Source organism: Thermobia domestica, chromosome 10 (genome assembly GCF_964235325.1).
Source record: "Thermobia domestica chromosome 10, izTheDome1.hap1.1, whole genome shotgun sequence".
NCBI lineage: Eukaryota > Metazoa > Arthropoda > Insecta > Zygentoma > Lepismatidae > Thermobia > Thermobia domestica.
The window spans coordinates 204197636-204221778 of NC_137463.1; the positions used below are offsets into that span (position 1 = coordinate 204197636).

General features: G+C 33.7%; 1 protein-coding gene across 4 annotated transcripts in view; it reads right to left on the bottom strand.

Moving 5' to 3' along the window:
- LOC145662942 (tolloid-like protein 1) overlaps nt 1–24143 on the bottom strand; it is a 964318-nt gene that overhangs the window by 370784 nt on the left and 569391 nt on the right. The window contains exon 1 of one of the 4 annotated variants that reach the window (XM_081728974.1): nt 16730–16809. The exons of the other annotated variants lie outside the window; for them this stretch is intronic. The gene's annotated coding sequence lies outside the window, so the exon portion shown is untranslated. Of the gene's footprint in view, nt 1–16729; nt 16810–24143 lie in introns of those variants that run through there. 4 annotated transcript variants of the gene reach the window in all.

The window sequence follows — 24143 nt, forward strand, 5'->3', positions numbered from 1 at the left end:
CTAGGAGGAATTAGCCGCTAAACAACTTTCATTTCGTACATATATGGTGTAAAGAGATAAGTAATATGTTGCTAAGACGCTAAGTTCTTATTTTTTTTTAAAGTATTCTTGCGACCTACAGTATTATTCTTTTTGTGCTAAGATCAAAATTGAAACCGTAAACGATTGATTTCTATCCCTTCTGGTTTTTAGTAGAAATGTAACAGTGAATATAGAATCTATTTTTACAATGCTAAGTCCATATCAAAATAGTCCTATGCTATATGTGATCGTTTCGTTTCGTGATAACATTTCTCAAACTGTGATTTGTGGATCTCTAGGGGATTTTTGAGTATATAATCAGTGATTCCTCAGTTAAACTAAATTTTATTTAATTTTATTATGAAACTACACTTATATAATCATGTGCTTGAAATATAATTAACTATTTTTTTTTTGTTATTAACGATTTTGGTTTTGGCAATTTTTGTTATGTAAGCACTAAACTCGATTAGTTGGTTCTTTAATTTGCAGTTTAGCGTTCTGTTCACCCTCAAGACTTCATGAGACGAGCACCTATAGCTTACCGTGGGATCCAAACCACATTAGTTCCCACCGGGAATCAAAGCCGAAGCACTAAACTTGAGATTACAACAATATGTATAGTGAAAAATAACAAGATTTGTTAATCTATGTGAAAATACTTTCTTACCTTCTATTACAGAGGTGGTTAGGGATCCGGCAGAATGTACGTTATATCAAAGGAAACTTGAAATCATGAAGTTTAAGAATAGCTATTCTATAACGATCAACGTCGAAACGGGAAATGGTTGATTTCAACTTCTTTCTGTTTGCATAGAGGGTTTAAGGAAGTGTTGAAACCTCGCTGTATCTTATTGTTTTTGCGCTGACACCTGTATAGACAGAACGAGCTGTTTTATAAGACATCTCATAGTTAAATATTGCATAGTTTGGAAGTGCGGAATGAAAGAAATTGATCCACCTCGCATTACATTCTTGCTATTGACAAATGAACTGAAATCATATACAAATATCCTCAAACGTAAGTACATTGGTTAGTGCGGTATATAAAATAATCTAAGTGAGACTATATAGTACCTTAAACGTTTGATGAAGACCTCATTCATGTAACACAAGAGGCATATCAAAGGGGAGCTTCTATTTACATGATATTACGTAAATTCATAATTAAGTAATTGTGAGAACTTATGAGAATTACAAGAACAGACGCTGTTACGTTATTTTAAGTAGTATAACAGTATCAACCCACGTTTTTGATATCTACAGAATGGTTTGAGATATCATATTGCTATAAATGATACTGTGGAACTTCCGTCTCGTTTACGTTATTATTGTTAGATAGGCCTTCAAAATTTGAATGTTTGTAGTACTGCAGCGCCCTTAGTTTGTAAGAGTGAATAATAAATTTGGCATTGTAACTTTTAGTTAAGCAAGAAGATTTTAAATACGTAATTATCTGTCGCAATGCCATTTGAAAATATAAACTTTATGTTGGATGGCAATGACGTCCGACAATTTGTAATGAAGTGAGACTGGCTTCACTGTCCTTTACTCACTTCTGAAAGACACTGAGTACGACAGATCACAAAAGCCTAACAAGTCGCGCTGTTTCCAAAATGCCGTCCCCAGCCGTATAGCCACCCTACTAAACCCTGATATATCGTCATTCTCTATGCAACACACAAACAGGGGTAAAAGTGGAGGGGGACGGTAGGTAGCAGCATGACGTCACGCCGTCCCCCTACTTATCTTTGCCCATTGTAATTTTTAGGAACTGGGGGGACGCCGTACATATTTTTTGCAGGTGAGGTGACGACGTCCCTTCACGTTCCCCCTCACTTTTACCCCTGCGCACAAGCACCACACTGACTAATCAAATGCGATCCCTGTCACCATCTGGCGAGCAGTTGAGCTGTGCCCCGTAGATCTTATGTCAGACCAATTATTTAGTTCAAAAACAACGAGTGGTCATAAAGTTTTCGCTGGTCAGTGTATATTTTGTTGGCTTTTAGTTTACTGAATAATCACTCAGATGTTGCTGTCTTCACAGGCAAAAGATGAGATATAGTTAAACATTATTTTTTTTAACATCACATAATTTTAAGATCCTAACATCGTAAAATTAATCTTTGGAGCTTAAATCGGCCCTTTTTTGCTCTGGGGCAACACGATTGTGGGCCATGCGGGCTTATTACTTAAGTCACTGATTCTTAAGTCATATCAACCTACACAACCTCAGTGATGTAGCACTATTTTATTTATTTATTTTTTTTTTTTGTAAAGAAACTAATTTTACCAAATTTAGAGTTTGTGTTCAACAATAGCTCTGATTAAATCTGAAACTCAGTTGTATCAATTTTCATAGCCTCTAATAACTAAAAAATAAAACTTACAGTAGTGGTATTTTTTTTTAAAAAAAAAAATCTTCCCTGTTGCTTGTCATTGAGTTGAGAATTTTATTATCTCATGTTAACTCCTAGATGTCTACTAAGACACAAAGAATATCTGAGCTTCAGTCACAATTCACGGGTTTTGAAACTCATTTTATATCCTCCCCGATTAAAGCCTTCTCTAAATCTACATGTGTTTCGCCCCATTACACTTAATACAATTACCGTCATTCCACTCGCTACATTTTCTACTTACGTTGTCAGTTAGGAATCACCAAGAATTTTGTACTTAAAGCAAGAAAAAAACATACTTCTATCTGTTTCACTCATTCTGTTACAAAATTCCTCCATCCCGTATTTTCTTAAACGGTTTAAATAAATTTTAAATAAATCATCTTTTACAAATATCTAAATTGTATTTTTGTACAGCACATAGTGACGCACTTTGGTCTGGAGGCAGCGAAAATTTAGAGGGGCCTAGCCCTTCCCTGGTTGAGGAGCTGGTGGGTGCCATGACGGTGATTCATTTTAATGTCTTGTCTTGTCTTCGTCGCCATTAATAGCGTTTAAATATTTGGTGCACCAACCACTAAGGTCATGGGTGCTACGAATGTGAAAATATTGAAAAGTATCAAAGTCAAATTCAGGAAGGAGGTCCAGCGGGACGAAGAGGGCCATCTAACCAGTTGATCAGTGTGTAAAAAAAAATTGGAAAAAAGTGAAAATAAATGACTTCTAGATGAATAGTATAATTGTGGATGAGTGTTAATGTGTTTGTGGTTATATGTGAATGTGTGTATTATACGTAGGATGTACACTTTTCACTTTAACAACTTCCTCGTCTTTACAACATACCAATGTCACCGCTGAACTCTCCATTTTAATGTCTATTACTCAAGGATGTTATAAAATAGAGGATCTGCCCATACGTATCTTCATCCTATGAACTCAGTGAAGCCAAAAAACAACTGAACCGGAACGTCTGATTTGCTACTTTTATTTCCGCCATGTTTGTTGGCTCGAAACATTGTGATCTTATTGGTGCGGAGTGGGCAGAGAAGGTGTGGTGAAGCTGTGACGTATGGCTTCACGGTTTTGTTGTATGGGCAGATCCTTTATTTTATAACATCCTTGCTATTACTAGTTATTCCTACCTATGTTTTGTTCCTCTTCTTTCATAACGTCAGTTCAGGATTTATAACTCCAGGCACAGACCTAGGTCCCAGTCACTCATAGATAATACAGTCTCATATGTAAAAATTGATGTAACTGAAGCGTGATGGAATATCTCGGGCGAATCTCCAAAATCCATTTGGAGAGGGATAAATTGAATCCTAATTTTTGATAAACTGCAAGTAGTAGGGTTGTGTAAAACCACCTGTAAGCATATGCACCATTTTGTGTCAAAATCGAAAAATTTTTGAAAGTTATTATGAAATTTCTTTTCTAAAATCGTGGGAGGGGGGTTAAATTCACCTTTTTGTCTTCACTGACTTTCTCTCTTGGCAAATTTTAATCCCAAGCTGTAGGAATGATCACAATGCCCCACAAAAATTACACAGTATATTTTGTCATAATCAGACAAATTTTACATAGTTAATACATTAAAATAGTTTTAAAAGTACATATGTAAACTTTCAACACGGGATTAATTTTATCCCCTTTTACCTCCTTTTATTCTTGACATTTTGAAACCCCAAACAATAGGGTTATTTCTGCATGTTGAAGGAAGACATGTATCAAGTTTCGTTAAAATCGGGGGAATTTTACAAAGTTTCGTTAAAATCGAGTACAAAGTTTCGTGGAACCGATGTACAGATAGACTAATAGACGAACAGACATATAAATGCTAATCAAGTCGATTGGCAGAAGCTTCAGTAAAACTCGCTTCAATTATTTAAGTTATTAGATTGCGTACATGTGTAGGCAGCTTGAGTTAATTAAGGATTTCTTCGATAAATAACAGAGCGATTAAGTACTGGTTCAAAACTTATAGTGGCACCTTTAACGGAAAAATAGGAACAAATATCTTCCACAAGAAATCATGTAATATTTTCGAGTTAAGAAGGTTAGGAGTGAAGAACTGATATTGAATAAAGGTTAAAAAGTTAATAATAATCATTAAAAATACAAAACAACACATTTGTAAAATATGCTAAAAACGAGATTTTTTGTAGGGTAAAATGAAGAAATGGACTAAGACTCTCCGTGGGGTTGAGGGCTTCTTTGTAAATGGATATTGGGCAAGCTATTCGCTAATTATGAATGCGTTAAAATATTAAATAATGCTTTTAATAAAGTGGATACCTTCAAATATCTAGGATCAATATTAACAGACGAAAATCATATTCACGAAGAAATTAAATGTCGACTAAAAGCGTGTTACTATTCGGTTCAATATCTCTTGTCGTCGCGAATTCTGTCGAAGAATTTAAAGCTTAAAATATATAAAACGATAATCATGCCTGTTGTGTTGTATGGTTGCGAAACATGGTCGCTTACTCTGAGGGAAGAGCATAGACTAAAAGTATTTGAGAACAAGATCCTGAGACGAATATTCGGACCCAAGAGGAACGGGAATGGGGAATAGTGGAAGCTTCATAACGAGGAACTACATAATTTATACGGTTTACCCAACATTGTTAGGGTCGTCAAGTCTAGGAGGCTTAGGTGGGCGGGTCATGTAGCTAGAATGGAAGAAAGTAGAAACGCTTTCAAAGTTTTGACTGGAAATCCAATCGGAAAACCTCCATTAGGAAGGCCTAGACGCAGATGGGAAGACAATATTAAGATGGATCTCGCAGAAATAGGAATACAAAGTAGAAACTGATTCAGTTGGCTAAGGACAGAAACCAGTTTTGTAAATATGGCATTCAACCTCCAATTCCGTAGGCCATAGAGTTAGTTAGTTTTTATTCGCTATAATCCATTCTGTCCCATTCTTGATGCGATCAGGAGTGAAACAATTTATACGAACATTAAATTGTGTTCAATGAATTTAGTATCACTCCTCTTTATTTATTATACGGTATCCCATCAAAAATGTGATCCCCCGTATTTTTTGAGCATTTTATTGTTATTGAGCATCTTTTGAGCATTTTTTTAAAAATTAAGCAAATATCCACTTTTGACTTCATCAGTGGAAGCAATAAAGTCGTAGTAGTTGGGAACTCCTTAGAGAAAGACGTCTTTGAGCAGACCAGAACACCGAGTTGGGTTAAGGTAATAATTAACATTTTAGATTCCATAGCTGGGCTGTCCCGGCATCAAATCTGGGGGCTGATCTTCCTGACTAAGAACTTCTGTTTTCTGTTTTTTTCTTCTGTTCCACACAGGGATAAAAGTGCGGGGAAACGCGGGGGAACGCCGTCCGCCCACTTCCAGAAAATATCTGTGGTGTCCCCCACTTTCTAAAAAAATATAAGGGGGAAAGTTAGTCACGGGTGACGGGGTGACGTCATGCATCCCCCTACCTTCTCAGATCCACTTTTACCGCTAGCGAATTCAGGAATCATACCTGACCTGACCGACCTTCTAATTATTTCTCCATGATTGTTATTGTTTTTTGTTAATGATTTGAATCAGACTTTGTATCTGGAGTTTGACTAAACAGCTTGATTGTGAAAGAATGCAAAGATATGTTACTAATATTTCAACGGGATTAATCTGACGCAAGATAGGTCCAATTGCTGGGGTTTAGCATCTGCGATGATAAACCACCAGAATTTTTAACGTTCGCGAAAAATGAAGACTCTTTCACCTGGGAGAATCAATTTCTACAACACCACTAGTTGTAAGTAATTCACAGGAATTTATAATAACATATTTACTTAGATAATGTTAAAACATTTTGGGGAGAGTACAGTACTTCAGTGGTAAAGTACCGGTAATCACCTTTGGTGCGAAGAATCCCTAATTCAACTTCTGATAGGAGAGCCTTGGAAAGTTGAATACTTTGCTAAGTGATTCAAGAAACACTTTTAATAAAGTTATATTAATTCATCATAACGAAACTGTAAGTCTCCCACACCCAAATAAACCCGAAATAAATAATTTATGTCACCTTAAAATGTACTACGTGTCATCTAGTCTCGGTGACGAAAGGAAAGCAAAACTCAAATCCAACAATCGAACCAAATCTTTCGTAGTTATTTTCTTTCGTGAATATTCCATCTATTTTTGTCTACAGCAGTGGTTTCAACCTTGTTTGCCTGGCGCTCCTCTGGATACTTCACGACTCCTCCTTTTCGCTCATCGGTCGTACATTCTTTTTGTCTGATCCCTTCTGCGATTTCAGATGCTAATTTTTCAATTAATATTATTATCAATACTAATAATAATAATAAGAAAAGAACTACATTTTATCAATTTATATTTATTTCCAGTATGTGAGTTCTGAACACCCCTGTAGTACAATATTACTTTTTCTTACCAGCCTTATAAAACCGTAAAGCTGGTAAGAATATGGAATGAAAATAAACGTTAAAGACAAAAGTCATGGTGATTGGAACAAAGCGGTGGGTGTCAAATATAGAAGTAGAAGGAGAGAAAATAGAACAGGTGACTAGTTTTCCTTATCTAAGTAGTATTAGTGATTATAGGACGTGTGAACGTGAAATAAAAGCAAGGATAGGAATGTCGAAAGAAGCCTTTAGGAGGAAGAAAATACTATTTTGTGGGATCTTGAATCAAGTGGGATCTTGAGAAAAAAGACTCATAAAATGCTTCGTGTGAAGTATTGTACTGTATGGGTAAAAAACATGGACATTACGCAAAAAATGATGAAAAACGACTAGAAGCTTTTGAAATGTGGACGTGGAGAAGAATGGAGAGAATCAGCTGGTTCGAGTGGAAAACGAATGAGAGGCTATTATACATAGTGGGGGAGAAAATAACAATTTTAGATATTATTAAGAAGAGGAAGAGAAACTGGTTGGGACATTGGCTAAGAAGGAACTCTAGTATGAGGAATGTGCTAGACGGTATAGTGGCAAGAAAGAAAGGGAGAGGGCGAAGAAGACTACAATTAGTGGATGATATCAAAACAGGAAAATCATACTAAAGATGAAGACATTAGTGGAAGATCGTGGAGCATGGAAGCTTCTCAGTTGCGGGAAGTGACCTACCAATAGTGGCATAATATATATGATTATGATGATGATGATGATTATGAAACTGTAATTCTTATTCAATAGTTACTTTGCATTTGTATGGTATGTATTGAAAATTAAAAGCTTCTCTGTTACAGCATTCATAATATTTGTAATTACAATTGTAGTTTATTTCTGTCAGTAGCTTTCGTTCCCCTTGCTCGCTGCGCAAGTCCCCTCCTCTAGGTTGAGAAACACTGATCTATAGTCATTAGCCAAGGGATTAAGACTACATATATATATTTCATTTTAATTTTTTCAAAAATATTTAGTCAAGAATTCCTTTCTATCTTTGAACTAAGCCTACACAATATGTTGAACGCGGACAATTTATTGCTACATTGATGCAGGTTATGAAAACGCATTCCAATATCACAGCTGGTCGCCAAAAATTGCACTCGTGGGAGCTGTTACATGTCATTGCGCAACACGATGTTTGCTTGTTTTATTGCTGATTGGTTTGCGAATTAAATCGGAAGTTCATTGTTCACTGGAAAAAAAGGAAGAAACAAATTAAATGATGTTCTTCCAATTAGATTATCACCAATTAAAGTCACACTAATGCACAGCTGTGACGCTGGAATATTTTATTTTAAAAAAAAAAGAAAAGAAAAAAAAACACAATGTGGTCTATTCTTTCAATTAAAAATAGCCGAGGCTGTAAGAGAGAAACTGTCTTACACTTTCACAATTTGTGTTTTTAAGTGCAAACTTTTACCATGTATAAGGGCTAATATAGCTAAAAATAGAGTTTGCATTTGTCGTACACAGGACTGAATGTTCCCTGTGTTAATCAGATTTTTTGATAATAAATAAATAAATAAATAAATAAAAGCATTGAATCTAGAAGATTTTCGAGTATTACAGCTTTGTCCAGAAGTTTAATTTTACCAAACATTATATTATTAAAAACGTAACACTTATGTCGGTGGACAATCTTTATCCCTTATCAAACTCTGAAATGACGGTACTGTCTGACGTCAGTTATGAATAACGAAATTAGTTCATGATCTGTATATATATATGACATTCTTGCATACTGTTTTATAGTACGTAAGTTCTAGTTATCTTTAGCATCTGGAATTTATCCTTTTATAGAAAATATAGCCATTTTAATGCACTGATTAGCTAAAATAGGTGTCGGCTATAATTTTGGTCAATTCTATATCCATAATGGACAGTTTCTAGACATTTGTTCTTGGTGTAGTTAAATCTTTTTCATAATGATATTTTGTATTAGGAAAATATTAATTGAAATTAACTCTAGCATTCTATCATATCTTTATAATTCTTTTGCTTGCAGCAGCATTTGTATTGCCACAAGCTAGTAGATAATTTTTTTAAAACTCACACTTATGAGTCACAGTCTCATGGCAAGACTGTTTACCAAAACTCTAGTCTTCTTATAGTTGATTTGTATATGATTTTTTTCAAGGGTATTTTTAACTCCTGTGTTAAAATAATAATAATGTTAAAATTTAGCCAGTATTAGCACAAGAATTTGAGACGAAGAGGGAGAATTCTATCAAGTGTTTCTAATCAATGAAAACTATAAATGATACAAATGTAGATGCTGCTACTAAATGTCTATTATCAATTAAGTAACTTCGAGCGTCGCCATATGCATCAGGTCTTCGGGTTTCCATGTAAAAAAAATCCCGCTTGCGTAAGTAGTGACATGTCAGTGTACACGTTGGGAAGCAGAGGGCTTGGACAAATAATCTTTCGTGCCGCTCCAACTGATAGGAGATAACATCCAGTGCATTCAGAATACATCATAACTTTATGTAAGACTAAATAACGGTTATGCTGGAAAGTGTACGTTCCCACGTTTCGCTCGCCCGATTACTCCTTTCATTTTCTTATCGTCGAGTACTTGGGAGAGACAACATGTTTTCACATTTGTTATACAAGATCCACACTTAACTTTCAAATATGATCGGCAATAACTTCCAGATCCTTCTCGCCTCTAGTATTTATTCAGAGGAGTATGACCAATCCATCGTAGGTTTGTTAGTCTTGTCCTTATCTGGTTATTTTAAGGGACTTCATCTTCCAGCAGAACAACACGTGTCTCCATACCGTCTGAATATTTAGCGCGAAGTATTTGATATATGCCTTCTACCCTGAACTGATAGGTGTCCGGAGCTAAGACCGGGTGGATCATGCTGGGATAGTGTCTAATCGCCAACGCGGCTTCGACCAGCTAGGCCATAATCTACAGAAAATGTGGATACTAATATCTCAGACAAACCCTGTGCATCTGTACGGGCTCCTTATGGGACTGTAGCTCCTTATGTGACTGCAAGGGTTAGTTGCACATGCTATGAAGGTAAATACTGTGTTCATGACCTTCTCAGGGATCGTGTTGAGGTCATCATCGTCTTCTTTTGTAGATTTTAGATCAGATTTGTTAATTCCTATTGGGTTACTTAAACTGCGTTTCTGCTTGTATATATGAACGGCTCGGGCGAATATAATAGTATGCCACATTTTATAATTTTCGAGTATAGTGAAAAAGAAGGTTCAACATTCCTATGCAATTCAATGCAATGACGAATACCAAACAAGTTTCTCGTGCCTTCTGCAAGTTCATTTTTGAAATAAAACTACCTTCATACTATTCTGTGGTTTGATCACAACTCATTCCATATAATAACACAATTTCACCGGAAGTGACGCTTACTCTTAAGCTCCCCGAGCCGTTCATATAGTATAGATCGGTCCATTGATGGACAAATAGATAAAACAGAGAGATAATAAATTGAGTATAATCATGCCAGTGGTCAATTTATTTCTAGAGGTGGTCAATTTACAGAAACACTTCTTCTTTCTTTGGTAATATGGTATTTTTAATAATAGCAAAATATTTCTTCTACTTCTTGTATTAGCATATACTTCGTTCTATTTTCCTTATAAATCAGTTTCAAATAGCCTAATCACCTAATCACGAGTTACACATTTGATTGAAACTTGATTCAGCTATTTTCTCTATAAGAGTAAGTATTGTAAAAATCATCTCTTTTAATGCCTCTATCTGCAATTTTTGAAGGCTTCAAATTTCCAAATCATCCTCATAGTGAACTGTACTTCTAAAAGTTTCGGTAAGAACAGACTCAAAAGCAAAATAGTCATTATCGTTTGTTTTATGTTTATCATTCTTTTCAACATAGAGACTACATAAGAAATAGATTCACATAACTACTTCCAGGAATCGATTCCAGATTACCTTTATTAAAGTGCAAAAGCTACTAATTTATATTGCTGTTCGAAAATCTAAAATAATTATCTTCTAACAAAATAAGTCAACTATAATGTATTAAAAATACAAAAAATGGAATAGTCTCGTTGAGATTGTAGACTGTAATCAATAAAAGGCATTAGGTTTCTCTTGTTATATCTGTTACTGTATGTCCTACACAGTGAAACTGCAGAGGCCAGGGTTCGATTCCCGGCGGTAGCTCATGTGGTTCGGATTCCACATTAATCAGTAGGTCCACGTCTCATATAGCCTCGCTGCTGAACGGGACGTAAACTCAAAATCAACTCAACTCAAAGTGAAACTGCACTGGCAAGTAAAATTACTGCAAATCAGCGGTAAACACTTTTAGTGATGTTGTTAGCTTCAATCCCATTTAACACATTGAAAGAAATTGACATTTTAATATTATTAAAGGAATTAAAATAATATTTGGTATTAAAATAATAATGATTGATATTAAAAGAGTAATGATTGATATTAAAAGAATAATGAGTGATATTGAAATAACAATGATTGATATTAAAAGAATAATGATTGATATTAAAAGAGTAATGATTGATATTAAAAGAATAATAAGTGATATTGAAATAATAATGATTGATATTAAAAGAATAATGATTGATATTAAAATAATAATGATTGATATTAAAAGAGTAGTGATTGATATTAAAAGAGTAATGATTGATATTGAAATAATAATGATTGATATTAAAAGAATAATGATTGATATTAAAAGAGTAATGATTGATATTAAAAGAATAATGAGTGATATTGAAATAACAATGATTGATATTAAAAGAATAATGATTGATATTAAAAGAGTAATGATTGATATTAAAAGAATAATGAGTGATATTGAAATAATAATGATTGATATTAAAAGAATAATGATTGATATTAAAAGAATAATGATTGATATTAAAAGAGCAATGATTGATATTAAAAGAATAATGGTTGATATTAAAATAATAATGATTGATTAAAAGAATAATGATTGATATTAAAAGAATAATGGTTGATATTAAAATAATAATGATTGATTAAAAGAATAATGATTGATATTAAAAGAATAATGAGTGATATTGAAATAATAATGATTAATATTAAAAGAATAATGATTGATATTAAAAGAATAATGATTGATTATGAGATGATAATGGTTGATATTTAAAATTAATGAGATTATTACTATTTTATTAATAATTAATATTCAAATAATAGTTATTGATATTAAAATAGTATTTGAACACAATAAAATAATAATAATTAATACTAAAATAATAGATGTTAATATTAGAAGAATATTGATTGATAGTTACATATAGTTATTGTTATTAAAATATCAATTATTCAGATTAAAATAATAACAATTCATGTTAAGATAATTGTTAGTATCAAAATAATAATTGTTTAATATCAATCATTATTATTTTAACTAACTGTGTAGTGCACCGGTATGGCATACCTGAGCCGTTGGATTACAGATTATTTTAAAGAGTGTTGAGGATTTCGTGCTGTATCGGATTATATAAAAATTAAAAATCTCCCGGAAATCCATAAAATTTTTGAATCAGAAAGAAAAACAGATGGAATGTTAACGACATAGAAAGAAGATAGTTTTGTGATTTGATTGGTAACGTGTATACCTGAAAATGTAAAACTGTAAAATATAGAAGCCCGGATTAAACATCGGAAAAAAATATTAAGAAGTTAATTTTGAGTTTCCTGGAACTGCCTCGACGAATTATGCATTATAATGATAATAATAACATAAAGAAATGTGAGAATTGAATACAAAAATAAGTGAATAAGATGATTATGATGATATGTGATACTTATAATATGTAATTTCAAAACAAAATATTGTTTAAAAAGTACAGAACAATTCTCAATTAAATCATTATATATATATTCGTACGTTGTTTTCCTAAATACTGGATCATCTAATTAGTTGGCTACACAATTTGATTATTTCTGGGCGAGCTTATGAACATCTCATAAAAGGGAAAATTTACTTTTTTTTTACTGTGGTAGTTTCTCTGTCAGTATCCGAACTTCAAAACAATCAATCTATAAATTAATGTAGAACATCCTCTTAACGGCGATTAGAAGGAAGGTGAGAGTGGTGTATATCAACTGCTATTCAGCTATTCAATTATTGATAGTCAATAAAATAATAATGACTGATATTAAAATAATTGTTGTTGATTTTGGGATAACATCAAAAATTAAAACAATTAACCATCTTTTATGTTAATATTGTCCTTTACCCTTATATTCTGCTGAATTGTAATGTATCAACGGTTAATGAGAGCACATTTTCCGTGATTCGATATAAATTTACAGAAGTGAGTAAGTCAATTCTCTTACATAGAGGAAGAACATCTAGCCGAAGCTATTTTTTCCAGTGTAGTTATTTTACTTATGTGTATATGATTTTGAAAGAAGACATGGGACAAAATTGTTAAAATTTTTTGGGTGTACTTGTGGTTTGTGAAATTCGTGTGTGACGAATTCTTAATATTTTTAGAGATTTTCTTTCTTTTTTTTTTTTTAATTTTGCATATCACACTACATGTAGTTCCCAATAACCCAATAGAACTGACTTAAATTAACGGCATTAGAAATTCGATTGTCAATACGATCAATTCGTACAGTTAGTCTTGTATAGCGAAATTGAACAGGAAAATCAATGTTACGAACACATACACACAATTTTAAATACTTACGCTCATGTGGTATTGGTTTCTTTTCCTCTTTCTTTCTAAAAAAAAAAATATCGTTTGAAGAGTGGCAAAGTGGGAATTGGTAGAGTTTTAATTTCTTCTGTCCCTCATTCAATTTGACAGTTGACTGAACAGGGCCTTTCGTTAATTGAAAAGTCTCCGCAAAGTCACACACAGGCCTTCCCACTCTATTCTTCTCTGTTGGTTGACATGGCAACAAACCAAAAGAAGTACCCGAAGTACTTCCGCCTCTCCAGTAGGTATTAATTTCCAGATTTTGCGAGGGAAAAAAAGTGATTTAGTGACGTGTTGTTATGTAAATAAGGACTAGCGATAGAGCTTTAATTACTACTTTCCGAAATAAAAAAAGAAAGATTTCCTCTTCTTTAGAGACTGAAATTACGTGTGTATATGTAAGCTATACAATGTATTTTATTTTTCGTAATTAATTTCAATTAAACGTATATTGCTCACAATTTAGAACTCTATACATGCAAACAACAGAAATAGTATAATCCGTAATGAGAAGTAGAAAAGATATTCGGCAAGTAATGGGGAAATAAACCTGGGGTCTACGTTTTATTTTATTTTTTTAAGATTAAATGACACTATATTTCAGTATAAACGGAAGACAAGTTAATCCAGCTACACAGGGATAGTGTACAAAGTTGTAATTTATTATATTAATAATCAATTTCCTTATGGAGTTTTTAAATGACAAGTTAAATGTGCCCATGAAGCTTCCTTCGTATGTGCTTTTTTACACTAAGCTATTGTAGTGCCGTTTGTATAAAAGAGTGAATATTATATCAAGGGTTATTATTTTCCTATATCTATATCTATATCTATATCTATATCTATCTATCTATCTATCTATCTATCTATCTATCTATCTATCTATATATATATATATATATATATATATATATATATATATATATATATATATATATATATTCCCAAACTCATCCAAGTTGCTTCTTGAACCGCATCTTCATTCATTATTAATTGAATGATAATAATAATAATAATACTCATCAATTTATATTTATATTGATGAGTATTATTATTATTAAATATTTCAGTTTAAAGTGCTAATTTTATGCCCTTTAGGCTAAGGGGGACGATGATTAAGGCAAGTGAATGATAATGGAAGATTTGTTGGAAAGGGAAGGAGGAAATGATAGCAACAAAGATGTTGTCCAACACAAACTTACTTGGCCGGGAGTCGAACCGAGAACTTCCACGCATCAGTGGTAAGCGTTCTACCACTGAACCATCTTAACCCCGACTCAATAGATATTTCTTGTTTATTCTGTACTTGATTTAACACTTCTTTGTTGCAACATTTGTGATATTTACAGTAGTGAATGTAGTTTATTTCTGTCAATATTTTGTGCCCTCTTAGTTGTCTTCACGCTCATCCCCAGGTTGGGAACTACTGGTTTAAACTAAAGAAGACGATGTGCTAAGATGATGGAATAATAATGGAATGGTGTATAATGGAATTGATAGTTTAAAGATAATGAATAACATCGGTAGCTGGACTCGAACCCACGATTAATAGGTTTTGTAATTGATCGCAAGTGTAATTCCTTAATGACAAGACAAATATTTCAATACTGAACAAAGAGTAATTCGAGAAAAAAAACTGTCATTTATTTATATGTAGAAAGTGTAGAAGATTGTCCTTTTTATGGTACGAGTACACATGAAAACTGAAACGAGACATTAGTTGTGTATCGTAGGACATTGTGACTAATTAAAGTTTAGGTGCAGAAGTAATTACACGTCATTTCTAAAATAAAATAAGTATGTTTTAATTTCCTAAAATTATTGCTCAATAAAGTCAATGAATAAGGTCATTCCATAATACCACGAGCTCACTTTTATGTAGAAACATTTTTATGTTTTAAGTTGATAAAATGAAAAAAATTACAGATTAACTCACTAACTTTTCTCGCTTTCATTCTTTAAATTAAATCATGACATGCTGCAGTTATGATTGAATTATTTAATTATAAAATATAAATAGAATCGCATAAATTATTCATGCAAAACCCTTCTTCCTAGAGTAAACTACCCTGTGTGGATTTTTTTTAAAGGCAAAGTACTTACACCATATTACATAAATCTTAATGAACGTATTATTTAAAAACAAATATTCGAAAAGGACTTACACCCACGAATAAATTACCCATTCTGAGTTTCTCCAAAAAGATTCCTATACATCATATTACAGGGTTGTTAATGAATTATTAATTAATGAAATACTAGCAGAATGCTCGTTTTTGCACGGGAAGAATACGTTTCATTCTGGGCATAAAGGGCACCAAATCTGTCGGCAATCAGCTTCGGAACCCCCAAAACTGTGAATCTGACACTAATATCGGTCATTTTTAATTATATTTCCATGTCACTATTCCACTTTAGGAGCGCTAATGGGGGCTGAATTTGGATATAAATGGCATCGGAGCAGGCCCGTAGCCAGCCCAAAAATTTAGGAGGGGGCCGCTCAAAGTTTGGGGGGAGCGATCCAACCATATTATAGTTCATCACCATATTATAGTTCACTTGAAAGCCTACCGTGAAAATTTTAGGAGGGGTCAATAAAAATTTAGGGGGGCCGGCCCCCTAGACCTCCCTGGATACGGGCCTGCATCGGAAGTATCACTGTTCATCTCAGCGACCACGAAAACTATGAATAAGGTACTAATATGGGTCATTTTCGATCACTTCTCTCTCTCTCTCTCTCTCTCTTTATATATATATATATATATATATATATATATATATATATATATATATATATATCCCTCCCCTTCCTCTGAGATGCATCGTCAAAGTGAAATGATTAAAAAACATCCGGGTCCGAACCTCATCTATGTTGAAAATTTGGTCGAGATCAGTCTCATGTTTCAAGAGTTATTAAGCCACAAACATAGTGACTGTAATTTTTATTTATATAGAAGATAGGTGAACAAATCTTTAGAGCTGTTTTTTTTGATAAGTTCGAAAACTATATAGCGGTAGATTCCATTTTGATTTGGACTCTACAACAAATGACTGGAAAGGAAATACTAATTTTAGTAAAACAATCAAACAAACAAACAAACGTAATTAAATCATATGCCTAAGACAGAAATAAACAAATAAAAAAGACACAAAATAAATTCTCACCTTGTTTAACATTTGATAAATTAGGCGGAGTCAACTTTCAACGAAGGAAAAATATAAAACGCAATTGAACAGCGATGATAAAATGGTCTCATCCTGTCGGTAATAGAGTATAAACGGAAGAAAGAAACGATTTGAATTTCCCATAATTCTTTTCTACAAACGAAGGGTGCAGTTTATTTTAAGAGCTTGAAAATAATAAAAATAGAAAAGATATATGAAGAGAAAAGGAAGTAGTTACCACCCTTGAACTGAATAGAGAAAACAACTTGACAGACAAGATCCAACTTGCATTCTCATGTTCATAATGACAAAGATTGTTTTCTTTTCTTCCCGTTAGAGTGCTCTAGTGACTAAGTTAGTGAGATCTGCTTTTTACATGAAACGTTAAATGAACAGTTCTTAAAGCAGAATTTAATGCAATTAATAATGGTTAGAATACATAGATGGAACATGAGAATAGAATGAAAGCAAAATCAACAGTACGTGATAAATTTATTATACATTTGGTCTATTATATAAACTAAGTTATTTGTGTGTGAAATGCAACTTAATGAATTACACTACAATCCCTTTAACCGAATCCCGGTCCATTTAGTTGTAATGCGACATCTTCAAATTTCAATTTTAACTAGCTCAGAATTTTGTTCAGTTTTTGTCCATGTTTGTCCATCCAAGAGAAAAGAAAATCTACCATTCAGATAACCGAGGGAAGGCCATTTCAAAATTTGGCCACTTCGAACACTTGTAGTGCGACATCAAATTCGAATTTTAATTAGGTCAGAATTTTGTTCAATTTCTGTACATTTTTATAGCACCAAAAATGTATAATTCAAATTAACAAAAGAGGATCATTTCAAAATTTTGGCTACTTCGATCACCAGTAGTGTGACATTTTAAAATTCAAATTCTAACTAGCTTGGAATTTTCCCCATATTTTGTAGATATTTGTGTCACCAAGATAGTTAAAATTCGAAATGCACACCCCCTCAGAGCATCTTGTTTTTTCTTCAGATTGCTGCGATCTAGTGTTCGATCTATGTCTTATCTTTGAACAATATTATAGCGAAATAAAATTTTTATGTTAAAGAGTTAATCAATTTTGTGTTATATCTCATTAGCCATACTGTATACTGTAGTCATGTTTGTGTTATATCTCATTAACCATAATGTATATTGTAGTTTTGTTTGTGCTATATGTCATTAACCATACTGTACACTGTAGTCTGGTTTGTGTTATATCTCATCAACCAACTGTACACTGTAGTCTTGTTTGTGCTATATCCTATTAACCATGCTGTAGTCTTTTGTTGTCACAATGGAAAGCTTAATCAATGTATACTTTAGTATCACTTTCATTTTAATAGGTAGTGTGGTTATCGAACAGTATCGAATGATTTATCTTTGGACAAGTATTTTCCCGTTAAACGTTAACAGATACATTTATTGACTGCACGCCAAGAAGTGATAACGTTTTACTGTTAAACATTTGTCTTGTCATATATGTCACAACGGCATAGTTTTACCGGCCTACTACCGAAGTAACTCTCCGAAGGTTAAAGGTCATATTATATTTTCGACTTCTTTTTAATTCTAGCATCATCCCTGCTCAGCGCGGCAGTTTGTTTTAGAACACTTTATATAGAACGTAGTATCCCAGATGTATATTATTACTGAAAACCTTATATATACAACTTTTGGAATATATTGCTCATTTTTGGAAGCAACGTTAGGTATGCACCCACCCAACCCAGGGTTTCTTTTGGGAAAGGGGGAACAGTTTTCTTTTTAAATCATGTTGACGTTATGTAATTACACATGAAAATATAGTTAAACAAATTTAAGCTTCCAGTGAAAATGTAGATCCCTGAGCGCTAACTCTAAAATACGCAAATGGCAGGGATGTATTGATAGCCTAGCCTTCACTAGCCTTCACTGCCATGATCTAGACTAGCATGAATGACCAAGCACTCAAAAGTCTAAAAGAAGTAAATATGTGTCCTACTGGGTGTTCAATGAGTGTCGGTAATGTGTAAAGTGTTCTAACTTTGCCTAAAAGTCATTTTAAACGTACACTATTTGGACACATTTTGAACACTCTTATGGTACTTTCTGTCAAACAGTTTTTGAACACATTTTGGATATTTATTTCACTAATAGAACACTTTTTGACATGTTAACCACTGTTCAAAAATAGTTTCTAAAAGGCGCTCTAAAAAGTGTTCAAACACTTTCATTTTTTGCAGTGTGTAGTTGAAAAACAGTGTTGAAGTTTGATACTTTTGTCAAGAGGTAGAAAAAAATTGTAGAGTTTTTTTTTTTAAATAATGCTTTATTTTCTAGGACATACTTCTCTTAAAAGAAGATACGTAGAAGGCTCATACTGTATTTCTCTACACACACAAAGAAAGTGCATAAAGCGAAATTCTATAGAAGGATGGTGTACTGTGGGATATTATAAATAACAATAGCTAAAATAGCTAGGAATTGACTATCTGTGAACTAAGAATGTACTATACTTATTAGGAGATTATAATGACAGAAGGTCATGAGGACCATGAATACTCGTAGGGTAATGAACATTTAATAGATACGAACAAATTGTTCACAAGTATTAAAGTATACAAAAAAAATTTTCATAATCAATGCCAAATAGAAATGAAGTCTTCTAGTTTTACGTCCCACGAATATGTCCTGTTGTCTAAGCAGAATGATGATAGGCATTTGGTATAAAAGAAGAATGCAGATTATTGAAGAAAGCAGGATAATTCCAACGTAGCACAGGAACAAATCAATACTCACCACAAACACGATGTCCTCAGTTATAGAATCAAGAATCTTAACACTAGATTTGAGCTCTCTACCACTGAGCCATCAACCCTCCAAATCTCCAGCATAGGATTTTATTCTGCGGTCGTTTTATCTCTGACTCTGGAGATTGAAAAAAAAGAGAGAAAATGGCGTAATACAGGCACATCCCGTGTCAGCTACAAGAAATAATCTCATTATGAATGTGTTGTCCTGGAAACGGGGCTCTTTTGCAATTTTAACTCTCTACATTTGACTTCTGAATTCAGCTTACAAAGCAGTGAGGTCAGTAGAACAGCTTCAGCATATTTTAAACAGAAAAGTTCTCAAACCATAAAGGATTGTATTACAACAAGGAAGCACGTGATTGCTGGCTCTGGTATATTAAAAACCATTCATAATTTTAGGATAATTTTCCTTATTCTAAAGTTCTTGCATTAAATCTAAAGTGTTGTGTAATATATAAAATGTTTCTGAAAATACGTCTGTGCAAAGCAAGGAAAGAACTGGACCTAGTCTATACTTTAATCCTAATTCCGTGATTGGCATAAACTATGATTTCCAGTCACCATTCTTTTGCTCCTACAGGTCCTCTGTTTCGGGTTCTAAAAATATTCCATGCTTTTTAGAACTGGAAAAATGTGTTCTTTTTAGAGTCTAGATAGGTGCATTTGACTTCAAAATTTGTAGTACTAATCAGTTTCCAAGGAAGTTCCAAAATTCAACTGTGAAATGCGAAGGAAAGTACTTCCGTAATTTAGTATTTCCGCAATCAGCATTGTCATGTAAATAATATTTTTCTACAATGCCATTACGAGATTTATCGAGTAATAGAAATATTTTTGTGAAATCTAAAAATGCTCTTTATTTTTTTAAAAAGAAAACGTTTGTCACATGGTACTTTAGTGAGAACAAAAGTCGAGAAATTCCTTACGTTATATTTCAATAGGTGTGATGCTAGAAATGTTTGTTATAATATGTATTACTTCGTTTACCATATGTCATACCACTAATTAAGTTAACTAATCCTAAGGCGTATGGAATCCGGGAGTTCTATGCCGCCTTTACGAAAGTTTGCCATTGACTTCTGTTCTTATGCAACTGGATTCAGTTTCTACTTTATACTCCTATTTCTACTAGATTCATCATAATACCATTCTCCCATCTGCGCCTAGATCTTCCTGATGGTCGTTTTTCAATTGGATTTTCAGTTAAAATGTTGAAAACGTTTTATTTGCTTTTATTCTGACTACGTGATCTGCCCACTTGAGCCTCCTAGACTTGATGATCCGAACAATGTTTAGTAAATAGTATAAATTATGTAGTTTCTCGTTATGAAGTTCCCCATTCTCGTTTCTTTTGGATTCAATTATTCATCTCATAATGGAGATTACTGGCATAGTAAGGGGAGTCAGTAGGCTCAAGTTCCCACAGCTGAAAGTGAGAATATTGGTACTTTTAGGTATAGTTCGTACTTACTTGATCGAAATAGAAATATGATAATAATAATATATCAGTGATCATCATGTAACCTACAAGAGAAGTAATTAACCCGTTATAAACTCTCTTGTGCCCTATATACATTTCCTAAGCTTATTTTATAAAACATTACTTCACTTTAAATAGCGCTCATTTCAAACCTTGAACACTTCTAACTGCCTGTGCTAATTGTCTTGTTTCGTTAACTATGAGCTAATAAAGCACAGGGTTGTTCAAAAGGCGCGCCGGTTTTGTTACATCAAACTATGAACTTTATTTTTTCAAAACACACTAACAAAATTTATAAACATGTTCATCACACATTCCGATTTCAAGTATGGTGAAGACATCGGGCATGTGACCTCTTCTATTACATGCCCGATGTCTATCCCTATGCCTAGCCCTATATTTAAAATTACATTATATTTAAATAACACTCGCCACAAAACCTTCGACGCCCTAACGTTTATTGCTACTACCTTCGCTCGTTACTGTTACTGATCACTTTAGACTGCCATACTTCTCTGTGAGTTGCGTTAGAAAATTCCCTCATGGGGGCATGACTAGTAAAATGAGAAATCGCCAATAAGTGTTTTAAATTATTAGGGGTCGACCTTATGCATAAAACAATTTAGTCCTTTTTATTTTTATGCATCTTTGTCGCTAATTCTGTTCCCAATGAAGGCATTTTAAATATTAGTTATTGGTAATTTTATTAAATTACGAACCTGTTATTTAATTTCAGTGATCAATATGAGCCAACTAAACAATACAGTATGTTTTTCACAGCGACTAGTAACTGAAGCAAATGGAATTCATTTGGGTAGGTCTATTCTTGTTTAATATTTTAAATTTCAAGATGACATTTTTAGTCTATTTAAATCATGTTTGATAGTTTTCTTCAGGCCCTATCCACGGGCGGTCTAGGGGCCGGGCTCCCAAAATTTTTACTGCCTCCCCTAAAATTTTCACGATAGGCTTGCAAATAACTATAATATGGTAATAAACTATAATATGGTTGGATCGGCCCCCCTAACTTCTACTGTCCTCTACATTTTTGGGCTGGCTACAGGCCTGTTTTTTTTTTTTTTTTTTTTTTTTTAATGTATGAATTTCTTCTCTAGTAACGGATCTTAAATGGATTGATTCTTAGATTATATTTATTAAGCCTATTTCTCCTCTTAGAAATAGTCTGTATACTTGGGACCTATATTTTCTTAATAACTGATCAGTCGTATCACTTTCAGTAGCAAAAATACCAGAAATTTAAAAGAGAATCCAGTTTGATCGACCCAAAAATGCTTTACACGCTTTTCCTATGAAAATGCATACAAAAAACAGAAAGAAAGAAAAAAGAAATCAAACCGTCTGAAAGCGTTCCTCTACTGACATCTTATTCCTGACTTTTCCATATATCTTTAGAATTTTCCTCTTTTTTTTCATTTAAAAGAAGAAAATAAAACTGTTCGACTTGCGTTAGACATCCAGATTCGGACAGACTTTAGTCATTACAATTTTTTTTTTATTTCGTTCATTCTTTTCGGAACGGCTTTTCCTTTCCCTGTTGAGAACACTAGCGCTCCTAGTCAGAGGAAAAAGAAAACTAAAGATTCAATGTCACTTGGGTCATAAGATAAATGGTGGTAATATTATCCGGCGGAGCTTGCATTGTTGAAATGGTCACTTCGCAAAAGAGATTTCAAAGCATCTGTGACTTCGTTTTCAGTGAGAAATGCAAGAACTACAGCTACAGTCTCGTTCCCACATGTTCATATATATAAAATCTTTCTGTGTGATTGTATCTTGGAAAAAATATTTTCTCTCTTTCTCCCTCTCTCTCTTTCCTTTAGTAGCAGTCTAGCAGTAAAACTCGAACAGACAGAAGGGCAAGAAAGGATTGTTTTGAGGGGAAACAGATAACGCACACCAGAAGGAACCACAGGCTGATTCAGACGAGCCAAACGTGATAATACAAAGATAACGTAGGAGATATCGTTATTACATTATCATAAACAACAGAACACCTGATGTTATAACTTGCAACCAATGGCACAAATCCCGGGGGGAATTAGAGGGGCATGTCCCCTCCAATCTTGGAACCGGAGGGGACTTTCTCCCCAATAATTTGATTTCAAATGCGTTTTTTGTGGTGAGAAATGTGATGATTTGTGTCCGATTGCTACAAAGGAAAATGATATGAAATTGATGTCTCCCCAGAATGAGCCTCAAATCTGTCCGCCTCCCAATGTTAAGGACAACTCTGCTCCCCTGATGCTCCACAGCTTTGTTTTTCAACTTCATAAATATTTTGAACATAGCTTAAAAATATGGGAACGGTCTTACTCCCCCCTAATGTTGATGACAAATTTGTGCTGCTGTTTGCAGCTAGACATTTAGGTTGTCATTACGTTTAAATATATTATATTTGTTACTTATATTTATAGATAGTGTTAACGAAACTGTTTTAGTTTTAGATGCCAGTCACGGAAAAAGACTATGGTAGGTATATCATGAGTTTACAATTTTTCATAGGTTCTGCAAAAGTTTTCAACTTAACTCTCTTCCGATGGATATTATGGTTAGGTTGGACGATAACATTGTGGACTTCAAGTATTGTTTTCAGTAGCGTAGCGTGGTATTCCGAAATGGGGATGCCAAAGTTAGTCACTTGTCTGATATAATACAATACAATGCAATGCATGTTCAATGTGTATTTTCCTTAACAAGCGAAAAGATTCACTATGCAGCAAATGTTGTTTCGATGACTCGTGTTTTAGAGCTTTCTTCATGAAATTACCCAAATCAGAAATACCGTTTGATTGATTGATTTTGAGTTTTACGTCCCGTTCAGCAGCGAGGCTATATGAGACGTGGACCTACTGATTAACGTGGAATCCGAACCACATGAGCTCCCACCGGGAATCGAACCCGGGTCTCCCACGCCAAAGGCGCGTACGCTAACCGCTTAGCCACGGAGGAGCTCCCAAATCAGAAATACCGTTTGAACATCACTCCGACTCCTTTGCCCCAAACATAATGCAGATGAAACATAACATTTTATTCCCTACAAAACACCCAGAAAGCCAAGAAAACCTATCATCATACCACGAAGACTGGAATATTTGCTACT